Raw genomic sequence first — 16,365 nt, 5'->3', positions numbered from 1 at the left:
TAAGTAGGTGATCAGAGATGGAAGATAGCTGAAGTTTATTGTGTCATCCATGTAGAACATGCTGAGTCTTTCCATCTAGGATATGTGTTTAAAGCCTAAGATCCTCTTTTTGAGGTACTTCTGTGGCCTCTCCAGTTGCTGCAGGTGTCTGGTGAGGTACATGCCAAATGGGGCATTATACTTGATGACTGGTCTAATGAGGGATGAGTAGAGAGAGATGATGACCTCTTTCTTCATGGATGCAAAACCCTTGGTTATGAGATGTGCCACATAGAAGGACTTCCTGACCACAGTGGCAATATGATGGTCAAAGGAGAGGTTGCTGTCAACCTGGGTACCCAGCTCTCTTATAACACTTTCAATGCTCAGTGCATTGACATGGTAATTAGTGGGAGCCGTGTTTTTACCAAAGGGAATGAAATGCATTTTTTGGCGTTAAGCATAATGCCATGGCTCCGACACTAGTTATTGGTGTCAGTGAGGCGTGCCTGTAGGATGTTTGTACCACTTGGGGAGTTGATAATGGCTCCCAGCTTGCAGTCATCTGTGAACCTGGTCAGCCAGAGTCACTCTATGTTGGTCTGCACTTCTGAGAAGTAGATGCCAAACAGGAGAGGACCCAGGACCAATCCCTGTGGGACTCCACTCATGACTGGTTGGCAGTCTAATTTGGAATTCGCTACTTTCACTCTGCGGGTTCTGTCTGTGAGCCAATTTGCAATCCAGCTAGTGATATAGGGGTTAATGCCAAGTTGGGTGAGTTTGTCAATAATTCCTGAGTGAGTAATGGTATCAAAGGCCTTGGACAGATTGAGGTAGGCTGTATGCACTACCTTACCCTCATCCACAGCCTAGGTGACTGACTTGAAAAAGTCCACCAGGTTAAGCAGGCAGGATCTCCCCTTAACAAAGCCAAACTGTGTGGGGTCTAGAGTTTGGAGATTACTTATATCCTTGTTAATCAGGTCCATGATGATGTGCTCCATAGCTTTACATATCAAACTCATCAAGCTAATGGGGCAATAACTCCCAGGGTCTGTTGTCGCTCTCCCTTTATGGAGATGAATGACTGTAGCAGTGTGCCATTTGGTAGGGGCAAAGCCTGAGGTAAGGCTGTTATTGAACAGGTGAGCACACAGATGTGGTGGCAGTTCATTTTGTAGTTCTTGTAGAACACAGCCAGGGATATTATCTGGTCCCATGGATGCTGTTTTCATGGCCTTGGATAATGGAGCTTTTACCTGTGCTTCAGAAATGCTGGGTACCTGACATTCTTCTGGTATTGTGATTGGGCCTTTATGGGGGAGAAGAGCAAATCTGGGTATTGCCGTGGAGGTTCTTGATATAGCTATAAAAGGATTTTTGGTTGTTTTTAGTGTCTGCTGCAATTCTGCCTTCATAGCTGGCTTTAGAGGATATGATAAGGGATCTCAACTTTTTGTTGAGACTAATGAGGGAGTTTTTCCAGTCTTGGGACTTTATGGCTTTACCTTTTTCTGCAACAGTTTATTCCTTCTGTTGTAGAGTTTATTGATAGCTGGGGACCAATAAATTGGCTTCCTTATTTTGGAGGAGAGCATCTTGGTTCTGTTGGGTGTGGCTAGTTCCATGCATTTATGTATGTGTTCGTACAGTGCATTGGTATAAGATTCGGCAGTCATGCAGCTATTTTCCATTGGTATGGGTGCTGTGAAGTTAGCCATTTCTGTTTTTAGGAGCCCAAAGTCAGCTTTGGAGAAGTTTTTCAAGGTGGTCACCTTTGCAGGGGGTGTGGGTGAGATGTAAATTTCCATGGTGATTAGTTTGCAGTTGGATCTAACCAGGGAGGAATTTACTCTTGGTGTAGAGCAACAGTTGCACATGTTAGTGATAACCAGGTCAAGGATGTTGCTTCCTGTAGTGGGGGTCAAGATGAGCAGGTCCAGGGCATTTGAACTGATGAATTCCAGGAAGGGTTGGGCCAGTACATTGGTACAGGAGTAGTTTTCCCAGTTGATGGAGGGATAGTTGAAGTTTCCTAGTATAAGAGTATTGGGCTGGACCATGATAGATTCTAAGGTGCTTAGGAACTTGGAGTGGGAGTCTTAAGGGCATGTTTGGGGTCCTATAGCAGGCTATGACCTGAAGCGCCATCTTACCCAATGTTAGTTGTAGCTGAAGTATCTCAGATGCATTATGCTGAGCTACTGGTCTGGAGGTGTGTAGATCCTTTATGAATATGGAGACTCCATTGCCTTTGGAGCTTCCTGCCATGTTCCAGGGCCAAAAGGTGTGGAATGAGTTGTAGCCTGGAAGTGCAGGTGTGCTTTCTGCTACCTTAATCCAGGTCTCCATCACAGCACAAATATTGACGTTCTCCATTTTAAGGAGCACTTCAAGCAAGTGCATCTTGAGATTTAGACTTCTAGAATTGAGCAGCATAACCCTTAGGTTATATTTGTTTATAGCTGTCATGGTCTTTGGAACACCACCTAAAAAGGCACTATAGGGGTGACAAGACCCTTATCCAGTACCCGGAATCCCAGGGGTCACAGATGCAGGCCATCTCTGGCAAAGATTCAAGGTCTGTCAATCATGTCATCCCATGCAGATAGATACGGGATCCCCTTAGAATGACACCAGAAACTTAGCCAACTGTTCAAGTCAATCATTTTCTCCTTGTACTATTCTAGTTGAAGGTAGAATACTGCTCAGAGCTAGGGTCATACCTGCCTGGTGACATAATCTGAGAGTTCCATCATGTCTCTTTTCATGAAGTCCAGGGAGGTGCATCTCAGGTCATTCACATCAACATGGACAATGATTGAGTCATTCTTATACTTGCTGTGGAGTGACCTAAGTGCATGTGTTACATAGTGGATCCTGGCACCTGATAGACAATTGACTGTCACATTTTCCTTGTCAGCCTAGAGAGATGGACATCTGTGTACCTCACTACTGAGTCTCCTATGATTAATGTGTTGGGCAAGGTGTTTTGCACACTGTGGAGGTGAGCTATGTGTCCTGTGGTTGGTGGTGTGTTGTGCTGGTCAGTTGTGTTTCTGCCTTGAAGGTCTCTGCTGTTTGGGTACATTTCTACTGAGAGCCTCCTCAAAGGTGGGTGTGTGGTTTGTGTTTTTATGTGTGAGCTGTGCTGGTGGGAGTTCTGGAGGTCTATGTGTTCTATGCGGTGTGATGCAAGCATTGACCTTCTCCTCTAGACCAGCTAGTCCAGTCTTGGCTGGAGAGTGCATAACTTCCAGTTTAGTGATAGAAGTCCATCTCTCACAAGTCTGAGTGTTGGGAGGTAAGAGGAGTGGGTTGTCTGTATACATGAGGCAGTTGCTACACTGCCTCAGAATGCCCAAGTGCAGTAGGTTAGCAGGAGAAAGTGCCCGATATTGCCCTTCAGTCATGCCAGGAGTTGCGGTCATAACTAAGTATTGGTGCTGTTACTGGGTAAAACAACTAGTGCTGTCTTCTGTTTGTTTAACTGCTACTTTATTAATCTATGTTCCCCCTTTCATGTAGGTAAAAAAAATATTTTATATGTTTTTGTAGACATTTTATCTAGTAAATGAATGTTTACTTACTAACAATCCATTATTTGAAAAACACAAGAGATAGATTGCAGAAACATAATGTAGTATTTACAAATTCTAGATTTCAGATAAATATATAACAACAGTAGAGAATTCTTATATTTGTACAGCTTGAGCTACTATAATGTAATCTATGGAACTGACAACAGAACATGTTTAGTACTGTAACAGTTTTTACCCTATTAAAAATCCATTTATTGCCTCTAGGACACCCTTTGGGTCAGAAACAACAACTGCCACTAGTGAATGAAATTTACATTAGAAATGAACAATAGTATAAGAGTATAGGATCTTCCGAGTAAAGTAATGGGTGTCTGTGTATCACTGACAGCAGTCTGTAACAACTATATACCATTGGATTATCAACAAACCCTTCCTAACACTTCAGTAATAGATGGTTGTACTAGAAAAGCTAAATCACAGACAACTGAATGTAGCTGGTTGTATGCATGAACTGCTGTTACATATATGCTATACACTTGTGTAATTCTGTTTAATATACATACATACACATATATATATATATATATATATATATATATATATATATATATATGTATATATACATATATACACACACACACACACACACACACACACACACACACACACACACACACAGAGTTATAGTGAGCTGATACTTGTCTAGAAGGCAATAATGTAAGCTACGTCTGCGTACTGTCTGGTATGATGAATGGCTGTAGGGTTGAAAGATTATGTAATAATGACATAGGCTGATGGTATCAGTTATTTGCCATTCCTGGGTTTCAGAGTAGAGTATATAGAGTGTCAGGTTGATCTGCAAATGCAGAAGAATGTCATCAGTGCTCATAGTCTCAATTATCCAGTAGTTCTCCAGCCCAGTTTTAATGGTATACCCCAATGCTCCCCACAATTGTTCACCAATTCATTAAGATGAACCTTTTGTTTTCATTTGTATAGATCTCAACTCTACAAAAATATTATGTGATAATTTCATTGTTTATAGATACAAGTTTTCATCCCATACAATAGTGCCCACAATTAGCAGGATGCAGATGACACCTTGTCCTTAAGTCTTAATATCTAAGGTTGGAACCAAGACCTGTTGGAAATGCATGTGACCCAAATTCCCAGCTTCACATGTTCCATTAATTGTTTATTCTGTAGGCTATCTAATGCTTGCCGGATGTAAAACAGTGACTGCTGTAAAAATAGTGTTACTTCAGCCTCAACAATAAGATGGTTAGTGGCATAAGATGAACTCTGTAAAATGATATGATATTCTCTCTCCATTGCTGAAACATGTAAATATGTGTTTGATGAACAATGACATATGGTGCCTTCTGTGCGGAGTCTGTATGTCCTCCCTGCAGTCACTTGGGTTTCCTCTGGGTGCTCCAGTTTCCTCCCACATTCCAAAAACATGTAGTAGGTGGATTAGACACTCTAAATTGGCCATAGGTGTGAGTGTGTGGGTGAGTGACTGGTATGGATGAACTACAGCAGCAAGGATAGCCACCCAGCAGTGTAAACCTTGGCTTAAGATGATTGTCACTGTTAAAGTGACAACCCACCTGCATGTGTAAAATGGGAAAAAAGGGTTGAGGATGGATGGATGGATGGATGTACACAGTTGGAAAGACACTTACCTATTCATGATGTGAATAAAAGTAAGAATTAATTGTTGCTGTAGTGATGTTGTGTTTCTCATGGTTATTTTTATCATGGAATGGTGGATTACATTGTAACTGGGGAGAAGGTTTATGAACAGCCCAAAAGAGAACATTTAGCTGCTTTCCTGGACAGAGGGAGTGAAACAACACAATGGTTGAGACCAAGCTGCAATCATAGATATGGTATTGTATTTCAAACCTAGTGCAGGAAATGGTTATTTATATACTGGAATAATCATGGACAACGAGTTGTAGTAAAGAGGAACTTAAGGAGGGTGGCGGGTTAAAACCAAATAAATTCATTTGGAGGTACATTTTTGGTTGTCAGTTTGCATACTGCCCTCCAGTTTAACCACCAGTTGTCCATCATTACCAGTCTTGTTCCAGTTAATAACACCCCTGAAAAAGTCTTCCCCACATATAAAAGATATAACTAGAACAAATCTGATTATTGGCAAATATGGACAACTTGCACTCTATCGAGTGGGTCACAATGAGTATTAAAAAAGTCAGTATTTGCAGTTATAATGAGTTACATGACTTGATTTATAAGTCCTAAGAACTAACTGCAGTACTCATTGACCAAACATCGAAAAAGCACATTTCCACCATGGCGGAATCCTACCACTACCAAACTCTATAAGAAAAACAATGTATTTGTGTATATAGAAGACACCCATATTAAAAAATAAAGCTAAGTTAAACAAAATAGCAAAACTTCTTCAAAATCAAACTAAAAGTGAGAGAAAGAAAATTTTGAAAAAAAGACTTACCAGGGTTAAAAATAAAAAAAGAATATACACAGATTCTTGCAAATTATGTACACATGTGAGGATAACTTTTAATATTGGTGAAAATACATCTTCTTCCTTTCGATTTTTTATTATACAATAGTCCTTCACATTTTTTCCACAATACCTAGATTGTAACAGTTACTATTTTATAACATTTATCAATTCTCTTTTTCCTTATTTTCTCATATTTACCATACACTATCACTTCCCTATCCATTTGCTGGAAATCTTTCCAACTATATACATTTTTTAAACTTTTCACAAAAAGGCTTATTCATTTCCATTCTAAAAAACAATGTTTTGCACTTTCCTCTACCTTACAATCATTTACCTTAATAACTTATTTATTAAATTATCTAAAAACAAACAAGATATCTGCATACCTAAATCTCATTTTCTTCTTCTTACCTTTCTAACTTTTCTTCTAACATTTTCTAACAGATATACAAGAAAAAAAAAAAGATATAAATTTAAAAAAAATTTTTTTTAATTTTTTTTCATTCATTTATTTTGCATTTTTTCAATTTTTTTAATTTTTTTTATATATTTTTTTTTTTCTTTTAATCTTCCTTTTTTCTTTTCTTTTTTCTTTTTCTTTTCCTTTCTTCTTTTTACCCATCTCCTATTTTCATATTTCCTATTCTTTCATCACTTTATCATTATTAAACATTATTAATATCCCAAAATAGATGCACTGATGTTAAAAACATAGGATTTTTCAGACCTACCTCCTTTTTCTATATTATTATTTGTTATTTTCCTTCTCTAGATTATTATTTGAACCATTTAAATTGAAAAAAAAAAAAAAAGCAATTACTTTTCCATTTTTCCTGAACACATATAAATGTGTCATCAAAAAAGTTACAACCCATAAAGTAAAGTAATAACATGTACACACATTGTTTTTGTTTGTTTGCTTTTTCTTTTTTTTTTTAGTTACGACACAGCTCTACCCGCTCCGTAAAGTTGGCAGATTTAGCGTGTTGCTGGCTTGGCTGACAATGCACAACCTTCAACCAATGAATGAATGCCCATTCATGCATGTCACCACACAGAAGATGTATCAACTAAGAATCAAAACGGCATCACCGAGAGGGGCGTGAGGCGACAACTCGCAGCACACACCCTCCAGTAAGTAACATGTACACATTATATGAAATTAAAACTTTTCCACCATGCCAGCCCTTTTTTCTTCCTATTTCCCTTTCTAATGATTCATTCACTTTGTTATTTAGATTTTTTAACAATACCCCAATATCTAATCTTTTTTTTATATATAAAATTTATTTATTCTTTTTTTTTCACAAACCTCCCTTTTTTTTTTTATTCAGTCTTAAACCTGCCTTTTAATAACTTACCGTTTCATTAACACTCTCATTCGTCATCATCATCTATTTTTTAATAGAATAAATCATCTGCATAAGACAGACACACTAGTATCTCAGACTTGGTTTCCTTTCCTGTCTTCCAACATACTTCATCCATTTCTGATATACAATTCTGAATAACTGAGTTCATTACTAGAACAAAAACACAAAAACTTAAGGAATACCCCTGCTTAACTCCTCTTCTTACCCTGCTCTCTATTCCTAGTTATCGATTTACCATTACTTTCACCCATATAATTTTATAACAGCTTTTTTTAGTTTCCATTAATTTTAATTATTCCATATGCTTCCATAATTTCCACATCACGTAATTACTTATATTTTCAAATGCACCGTCTATATCACACATAACTAATCTTATCACATTTTTTTGGTCAAACTCATACTTATTATTTCCTTTACTATTATTAACATTTTCTTCACTTCTGTCCTTTTTGTGCTTAACACACCATTTCTTGTTACTTCATACGGCAGTTTTTGGATCCTTTTTTGTATTATCTTCATAAGTATCTTGTAATCAGTGCTCCATGAATTATAGGGCTCTAATTTCTTATGATTTTCTTTTCATCTTTACTCCATATAGACTTTATTTACTCCATATAGATTTTATCACACCACTAGATACTGTTTCCTTGCACTATCCCTTCATTTGACCATTTATTTAATACTTTACACAAAACCACCTTTCTTCCATCTCCTTTTACTTGTAGCGACTATAACTTAGTCCTTCTAATCCTGGTGCTGACTGTTTTCTTTCTCTTTTTATTACTTATACATATCTTCCATAGTAATCTTCTTTTCCAGTTCTGCCTTAGTGCCTTCAAATATTTTTAACACACCATTCCTGATTCTCAACTTCTTATGTTTCATACAATTTATCTACAAATCTTTCCACTACTTCCATTATTTATTATTTATATCTTACACTATATTCTTAATCATCTATTGTAGCCATTCTTTCCTCTTTTATTCTATGTTTTTCTAAATAAGGTATTATAGCCACTTTCTTACATTTTAAGAATTTATTTTTGCCTAAATAACACATTTTAACTTTTCTCTGGTTTTGTCATGCAGCATTCTTTATATCTTTGTTACTGTTTTCTTTTTTCTCAATTTCTATTTGAAGTTACTCCATTATTTATTTAAATTGTTTTTAATTTTTCTTTCTATTCTATTTTCTAACAAGAAAAATATGTTTTTATACATTTCTTTAAATGCTACCTACTATTTGCAATCTGAAACATTGAACACCCATATTAGAAAACTTTTTTTCAGGTTGTAAAGAACAGCACATGAGTAAACAGTTTTTTCAGCCAGTATATTGTATGGGATCATGGTTCAGCAGGGTATGGGATTTGCCCTTACTCCTTTGTTGTATGATCTTGGATACATATATATATATATATATATATATATATATATATATATATATATATATATATATATATATAATTAGGAGTGTGGGGGGATAGGTGGTTGTTTCTTTCAAAAAATAACTTTAATTTTTTATTGTTTTCAATCATTTAAGATTTAGTCTAAAATTATCTTTAGGATTGTGAATGTTCGATGTTTGACGATAGATGGTATCCACCATATAGACTAATTTTCATAAATTCTTCATTGTTATATGTTCCTTTTTTAACACATCTAAAACACAGTTTCTGTTTTTGCATTCTTACACCAGTCAATTGCCATTAACCCAATATAATTTCTAATACTATTCACATTAGCACTTAAGTATTTTTATGTCATCTCTTCCCTTTCTTTGCTTCTTTTTTCAAACTTTTTTTTCTCACCCTTCCTCATGTTGACATTTTAGTATTCTGTTCTTGCTCTTCTCTTCTGCAAATGTCCCCCCTCTTCTTCCTCACGTCCCAATAGTTCATTCCTACTCTCTTCCTGAATAAGATCTTTCTTCCAATATTTAACTCCTTTTCTACTTAGTTTATTATATGTTCTTCTTCCATATTTTTCCCATAACATTTTATATGCCATCTTCTTTGCTATTATTTGCAGTATTTTCTTCATTTATTTCTTCATTCGATAAACTAGGACAATCGAACCAAAAAATGTCTTTGGGCATTCCATTTATTGCACTTTGGTTCACAATTTTTAGCTGTTAATCCCTTCGCTCTTCATTGTCTGCATCTTTTTTTCACAATTCTTTACTAAATGATTATCACCTCCACCAAAAAAAAGCCTTTGGCTTGCCCCAATATCTTGCAGTTCCCCTCTTTCCATTACTATTATTACATGTTAAACATGCTTCACACATCCTCCTGACATATTTAATGTTACAAACACTTTTCATGCCTTATTCTACCCATAACCAAATTCTTCTCATTTGTTCTATCTTATCCATTTCTATTTTCCACTTACTTATCTTTTTTCCTATTATATCATTTCTCCTTTCCCTGTACTCTTTACACAATTCCCACCTCTTAATTCTTTTCATAATTCTTCATATTTTACTTTCAGTATGGTTGATAATATTTCTTCACTTTCATATTTCATTATTCAAACTTCACCACAGGCATAACAATGCAAGGACCACAAGTGGATGTTCTAAATTCAAACCTCTTTTTTCTATGTTATTATAACCAACCCCCTTTTAACTGGGTTCAACCTCGAATTCAAAATGATACTGAATACTAACCATAACAATATCTTTTACATTTCACCTGGAAGTATAGCAACCAGTCCCAAATATCTTAATTTACCTAAAATTACCATATACTAAATATCATTTTCAAACCCAGCTACCAATTAGCCAAATATCATCGACTTACACATATTAAATACTCTAACCCAAAAGCTAGAAAAGTATTTTATTTCTACTGCAAGCCACAACAACCTAAACCTTTAACACCCCTTCAGTCTCTAATAGATGGTGACATCCACCCAAACCCTGGCCCTAACAATCCCCCCACCACTACAAATAACTAGCAAGACAATTATATAACCCCTTCACCTACCAAACCTACCAACTCATTCTTAATTGCACATCTAAACATACACAGTATTTGTAACAAAATTGCTCAACTTCATGCCCTCTTACAGGCCCATCCATTTGATATTCTATGTTTATCAGAAACATGGCTAAAACCCACCATTAAAGACAACGAAATCACCCCTCCGGGCTATAATATCATCAGACTCGACCGTACTTCCAAAAAGGGAGGAGGAGTAGCAATCCTCTATAAAAATGAGCTACAAGTCAGTACACTTAATCTTACCTTATCCACAAACACTGGTGCAGAAATAATTTTCTCCAAACTACAGCTAAATACAAGTAAAGCCATAAACATCATCTGTGTTTATCTTTATTTATTTTTATTTATTTATTTTACATTTGTTAACCGGGCTAGTCTAACTGGATATATTTCCATTTTCAGTAGAGGCCCGGGGAGAAAAGCTCCACATCTTCCCCCAGGGAACAATAGTAATACTGTAGAGTATATTTTCAGCTGGCTTTCTAGCAATATCCCACAAGAAACCGTAATTCTTGGGGACTTCAACATTGATTGGGATTCCTGTACAAATACCAACCCCACCACCTATATTAACCTTTATGGCTTTTCACAACTTATAGAATCCCCCACCAGAACCAATAAAATCAATAACAAAGCAACCACCTTAGATTGGATACTTACCAACACTCCTCAGCAAACCTACACAACAGGTATCCTTCTAGATGACCTCAGTGACCACTCTCTAACATATATTATCAGACATAAAACCAGCATAATATTCCCTAACACCTTCCGAACAATATGCTCAAAAAAGCATTTTAACCCAGAACTTTTCCAAGCAGAACTCAATCAATGTAATTGGACCCCATTAAAAACTTTCCCTCTAAACGAAGCAGTGGAATACTTTAATTCTACATTCTTAGCCGTCCTGGATCATCACGCTCCAACTCGTTCTATTAGAATCAAAGCTAAACCAGCCCCTTGGCTTACTAACAATACTAAACAAAAAATCCTAGTTAGAAATAAATACTGGACAAAATGGCGTACTACTAAGAATCTAATAGACCATCAAACCTTTAGAGAACATAGAAACAGCACAAAAAGAGCCATCCTGCTAGATAAAAAGAATTATTATATCCAACTACAGCAACCCTCTCTCAGACAAACAAAAAAATTCTGGACTAGTATTGATAATCTTCTCTACCCAGGTCAATTGATTACACCCAATCCTCAGGGTTCTAACCCCAAAAATCCGATACAAACTGCAAATTACTTCAATTCTTTCTTCACAGATACCATCCAAACTCTAGCTAGCCACCTATCACCTGATATATCTAACCTACCCACTTCTTCTGCTAATCCACTCCCTCAATTCCACCCCCAACCTGTGTCTACCTCATACATTTCCTCCCTTCTCCAAAAGTTAAAACCTACCTCCCCATCAGCAGACAAACTCCCAGCAGAATTCTTGCAAAAAGGAGCTAAGGCCATTGCCTACCCTATTTCCATTCTGATAAATAGATCTATAAACAAAGGAGATGTCCCATTAATCTGGAAAATCTCTCATATCATCCCACTACATAAAGGGGGAAACTCCAATGACTTCTCCAACTATCGTCCCATAGCTTTATTATCCCCTATAGCCAAAATTATGGAGAAATGCATCCATAAACAAATTCTCAACCACCTTCTCCAAAATAACCTACTTGCTAACTGCCAACATGGCTTTAGACCTTTCCATAGTACCACCACTGCCCTGCTATCATTCTCAAACTACATCAGTAACAACCGCAACAACAACTGTCTTTCATCAGCAGTCCTCATTGACCTATCCAAAGCTTTTGATATGGTTAACCACCAACTTCTCCTGCATACACTTAAATCTCTTTCACTTGATTCTCTATCTTTGAACTGGTTTACATCCTACCTTAATAACCGTCAACAGGCTGTACTCTGGCAAAATGAACTATCTAATCACCTCCCAATCTCCCTCGGTGTCCCACAAGGCTCTATTTTAGGCCCACTCTTATTTTCTATCTTCATTAACGACATGCAATCTGCTATTCCATACTCCACCTGCATTCAGTATGCAGATGACTCTACCTTAATCTGCTCAGCTACCTCACCAACCGAACTTCAGTCCCTTACCCAAAAAGCCTTCAGCACTGTAAAACAATGGTTTTCCCACCGCTGCCTCCTTCTAAATCCCAAAAAAACTAAATTGCTACTTTTCAGCCCAACCAAAAAGTCCATCTCTTTACATTTCAATCTCACTTCTAATAATGGTACCCTTATCTCACCTGAACCTACCACTAAACTGCTAGGAATAACAATTGACAACAATCTAAACTTTGATATACACATAAACACTACAATAAAATTAATTAGTAAGAAACTGGGATCCCTGTACAGAATCAAACCCTTTCTTACTCCAGAAGCTAGGTCTGCTATAGCTAGAACTCACCTTTTATCCACTCTGCTCTACGCCGCTCCCATTTATAATAATATAACAAAAAACAACCTCAAGAAACTAACAACTTCCTATAATAATATTGCTAGATTTGTGACAGGCTCTCCTTTCAGAACCCATCACTGCCTTAATCTTAAACAATTAAACTGGCTAGAATTCCTTAACCAGCTTCAATTTCACCAGCTTACAATAGCTCATAAGACCCTGTATCAACCTAGCAATACTCCTATACTCTCTAGCCTCATCACACCTTATAACAATCTCAAAAATCTACGTTCCTCAAACAAACTGCTGATTAATACTACTAAATCCAACATCTCAGCAGGTGATTCCTTATTCTCCAACTCTGTAGGAAAATTATGGAATCAACTTCCTTCTGATATCACAGCTCAGACTTCTCTTTTTCTTTTTAAAAAACAACTAAAACGGTATCTCAATAATCACTGGCTATGCACCTGTACTAACCCTGACTAATCCCCCCCCCCACACTCACTCTTCTCACCCTTCCTTCATTTACTACCTATTACAAATTAACAACATATCCTATAGTACACAAATTGTATGTATATATGTATATAAGTAAAAGTTATCTCTGTACCTTAAAGAACTGGATTACTATTCTACAGTATTTGTTAAAACTTTTGTATTATCTTATAATTTTTTGATTTTTTTGACAACACTGTATAACTTCTATTCTTTTAGCATCTATTTACTCTGTGCAAATACTTGGAGCTTTACCCCCCGGGCCTCTACTGGAAATGGACATGCATCCAGTTAGACTAGCCCAGTCAACAAATGTAAAATGTAAATGTAGTATGCTTTAACCTACTTAGTATACTACCCTTCTAAGACCTGTTTCTAGTAAGAGTAGGTTATAATTGAAAAAAAAAAAAAAAAAAAAAAGAAAAACCTTTTAAATTCTTCTATTTTTTATATTCTTTTAAAACTCTCTTTAGCTAACATGTTATGCTAAAATTATTGCTGTATAAAAATGCTTTTATGGTATAATTATTGCTGTATAAAACTGTTTTGATGTTACTCTCTATTAAATTGTATGTTTTTTCCTTGGAGCTTTTCTCCCCAGGCCTCTACTGAAAATGTACATATATCCAGTTAGACTAGCCTGGTTTTACATTTAGTTAGACTAGCAAATGTAAAATAAATAAATAAAAATAAATATTTATTTCTAAAGCTTAATTTAAGCCTTCATCCATACCTAGCTAATTTATTTTATTGTCTATATAATATAAAATAATATAATATAATATAATATAATATAATATAATATAATATAATATAATGGTGCAGCAGTAGCATTGTTGCCTCACAGCAAGAGGTTCTCCCATTTGATTCTGGGGTGGAGTGCGGAGAGTGCCTTCTGTGTGGAGTCTGCATGTCCTCCCCGTGGTTGGGTCGGTGTTTGAAAGACATGCGTAATTGGGCATGCCTTCACTGAAGGTTGAACATCGAGCTGGCACCTCGGCATTCGTGAAAATCTACTGCCAATTATTAGCAGACCAGAGTTCCGCCATGGCGATCCCTAACGAGGAAAAGCCAAAAGACAACAACAATATAATATAATATAATATAATATAATATAATATAATATAATATAATATAATATAGTCAGCCATTGTTTTTAATCACATCATAACTTTTTAAGGTTATTCTTAATATCTCAATTTCTTTTCTCTTAAATATATTTATGCCACCTGTTTCCTCTCCAAAAACCTTTAATTTTCTCCTTATTAATATTCACTCCTACATATCCCAACCATTCTTGTGTTTTTTTTTTTTTTTTGTATTTTTGCCACTTCAGCTAACCAATGCACTCATATGCAGTTTTCATCACAATTTCAATTTATCAGCCCGCTATTTCTGTAATATATCACATAATTATTCTCCTTTGTTATCATAATTATTCTCACTGTCATAACATATAATTCTTACATCGTCCCTTTCTTTAATACTGGACACTTTTAAAATAATGTCACAAGCATTTCACTTAGTCCCCTTTTATTACCATTTACACATCTTTTCCATATTGTAAGTATAATTTCTTTCTAACAATGTTTGAATTTTCTCATTAGTATCTTACAATCTGGATTCATCAATGTAATTGGTCTGCTGTTGTTTAAATCTTTTTTATTTCATTTTTTCCAAGTATGTGTAATTACATCTTCATAAATGATCTCATCAGTAATACCAGTTTCTTTCCATTCATTCAATACTTTAACTAATATTTTTTCTGATTTTTTTTCCATCCATTTATAATATTTATAATCTATAGTATCACCTACCAAAACTGAATTTTCATTTAGTTTAAGAATATTATCAAACTCTTCTACAATACTTTTTTCCTTAACTTCTCATTTTACTCTTTAGACAAAATCTCTCTACATTCCAACAAAGTTTTTTCTTTGCTTCTTTCCCCTACATCTTCCCTTTATAAAATCTATAACTACATGTTTTCAATTTCTTCCTGCTTTTTTAATATGTCTTGATTTTTTGTCCTATACTCTTCCAAAATCATCTTTTCTCTCTTCATACTTTCCCTAAAAAAGGATATACTTCTGTTTTATCTTGTGTTAAATATTGTTGTGCCCTTAATAAATCTTGAATCTTTTTTTATTTTTCATACAACTTTCTTCCTTTTTTAATATATTCCATATTATTTTCTTCCATCATTATTATCTCACTCATCAGTTTTTTTATAATTTTTCTTATTTTCCATGTAAATTGTTGGGATGAAAACACTTAACCAGTACAAGTTATTAAATTGTTTTAAGGTCTTGGTGTTTGCCATATTTTCATGTGGAAGACTACGGATGTGTTTTCTATGGTTACTGGTCTTTTGAATGTCTGCTAGAATACATTTTTCTTCTCATTCTTCTTATTTTGTCAATAGTATCTCTTTCTTTCTACATATATATAGTTCAGCCTTTTTTTATATTCCACTCACCACTCTGTCCAGTATTCATACATAAATATTGTAGTTTCATGATCTTTCCATAAATTTCTTTTTTCTTTTTTTAAATTCTGTCATAACCTCCATCCTGTTTAATGTCTTATTTTATTTCCTTGTATAATCAAATCTACATTGTAACAATTCTATAATAAAAGAGCAACATTTACAAACATTTCACCTGGAAGTATAGCAACCAGTCCCAAACATCTTAATTTACCTAAAATTACCATATTTATTTTTAAAGCTTAATTTAAGCCTTCATCCATACCTAGCTAATTTATTTTATTGTCTATATAATATAATATAATATAATATAATATAATATAATATAATCTGCCATTGTTTTTTAATCACATCATAACTTCTTAAGGTTATTCTTAATATCTCGATTTCTTTTCTCTTAAAATATATTTATGCCACATGTTTCCTCTCCAAAATCCTTTAATTTTTTCCTTATTAATATTCACTCCTACATACCCCAACCATTCTTCTGTTTTTTTTTTTTTGCCACTTCAGCTAACCAATACATTCATATGC

This window comes from Protopterus annectens, chromosome 8.part0, assembly GCF_019279795.1.
Source record: "Protopterus annectens isolate FY-2018-M chromosome 8.part0, PAN1.0, whole genome shotgun sequence".
NCBI lineage: Eukaryota > Metazoa > Chordata > Ceratodontiformes > Protopteridae > Protopterus > Protopterus annectens.
This window is presented reverse-complemented; position numbering follows the sequence as displayed.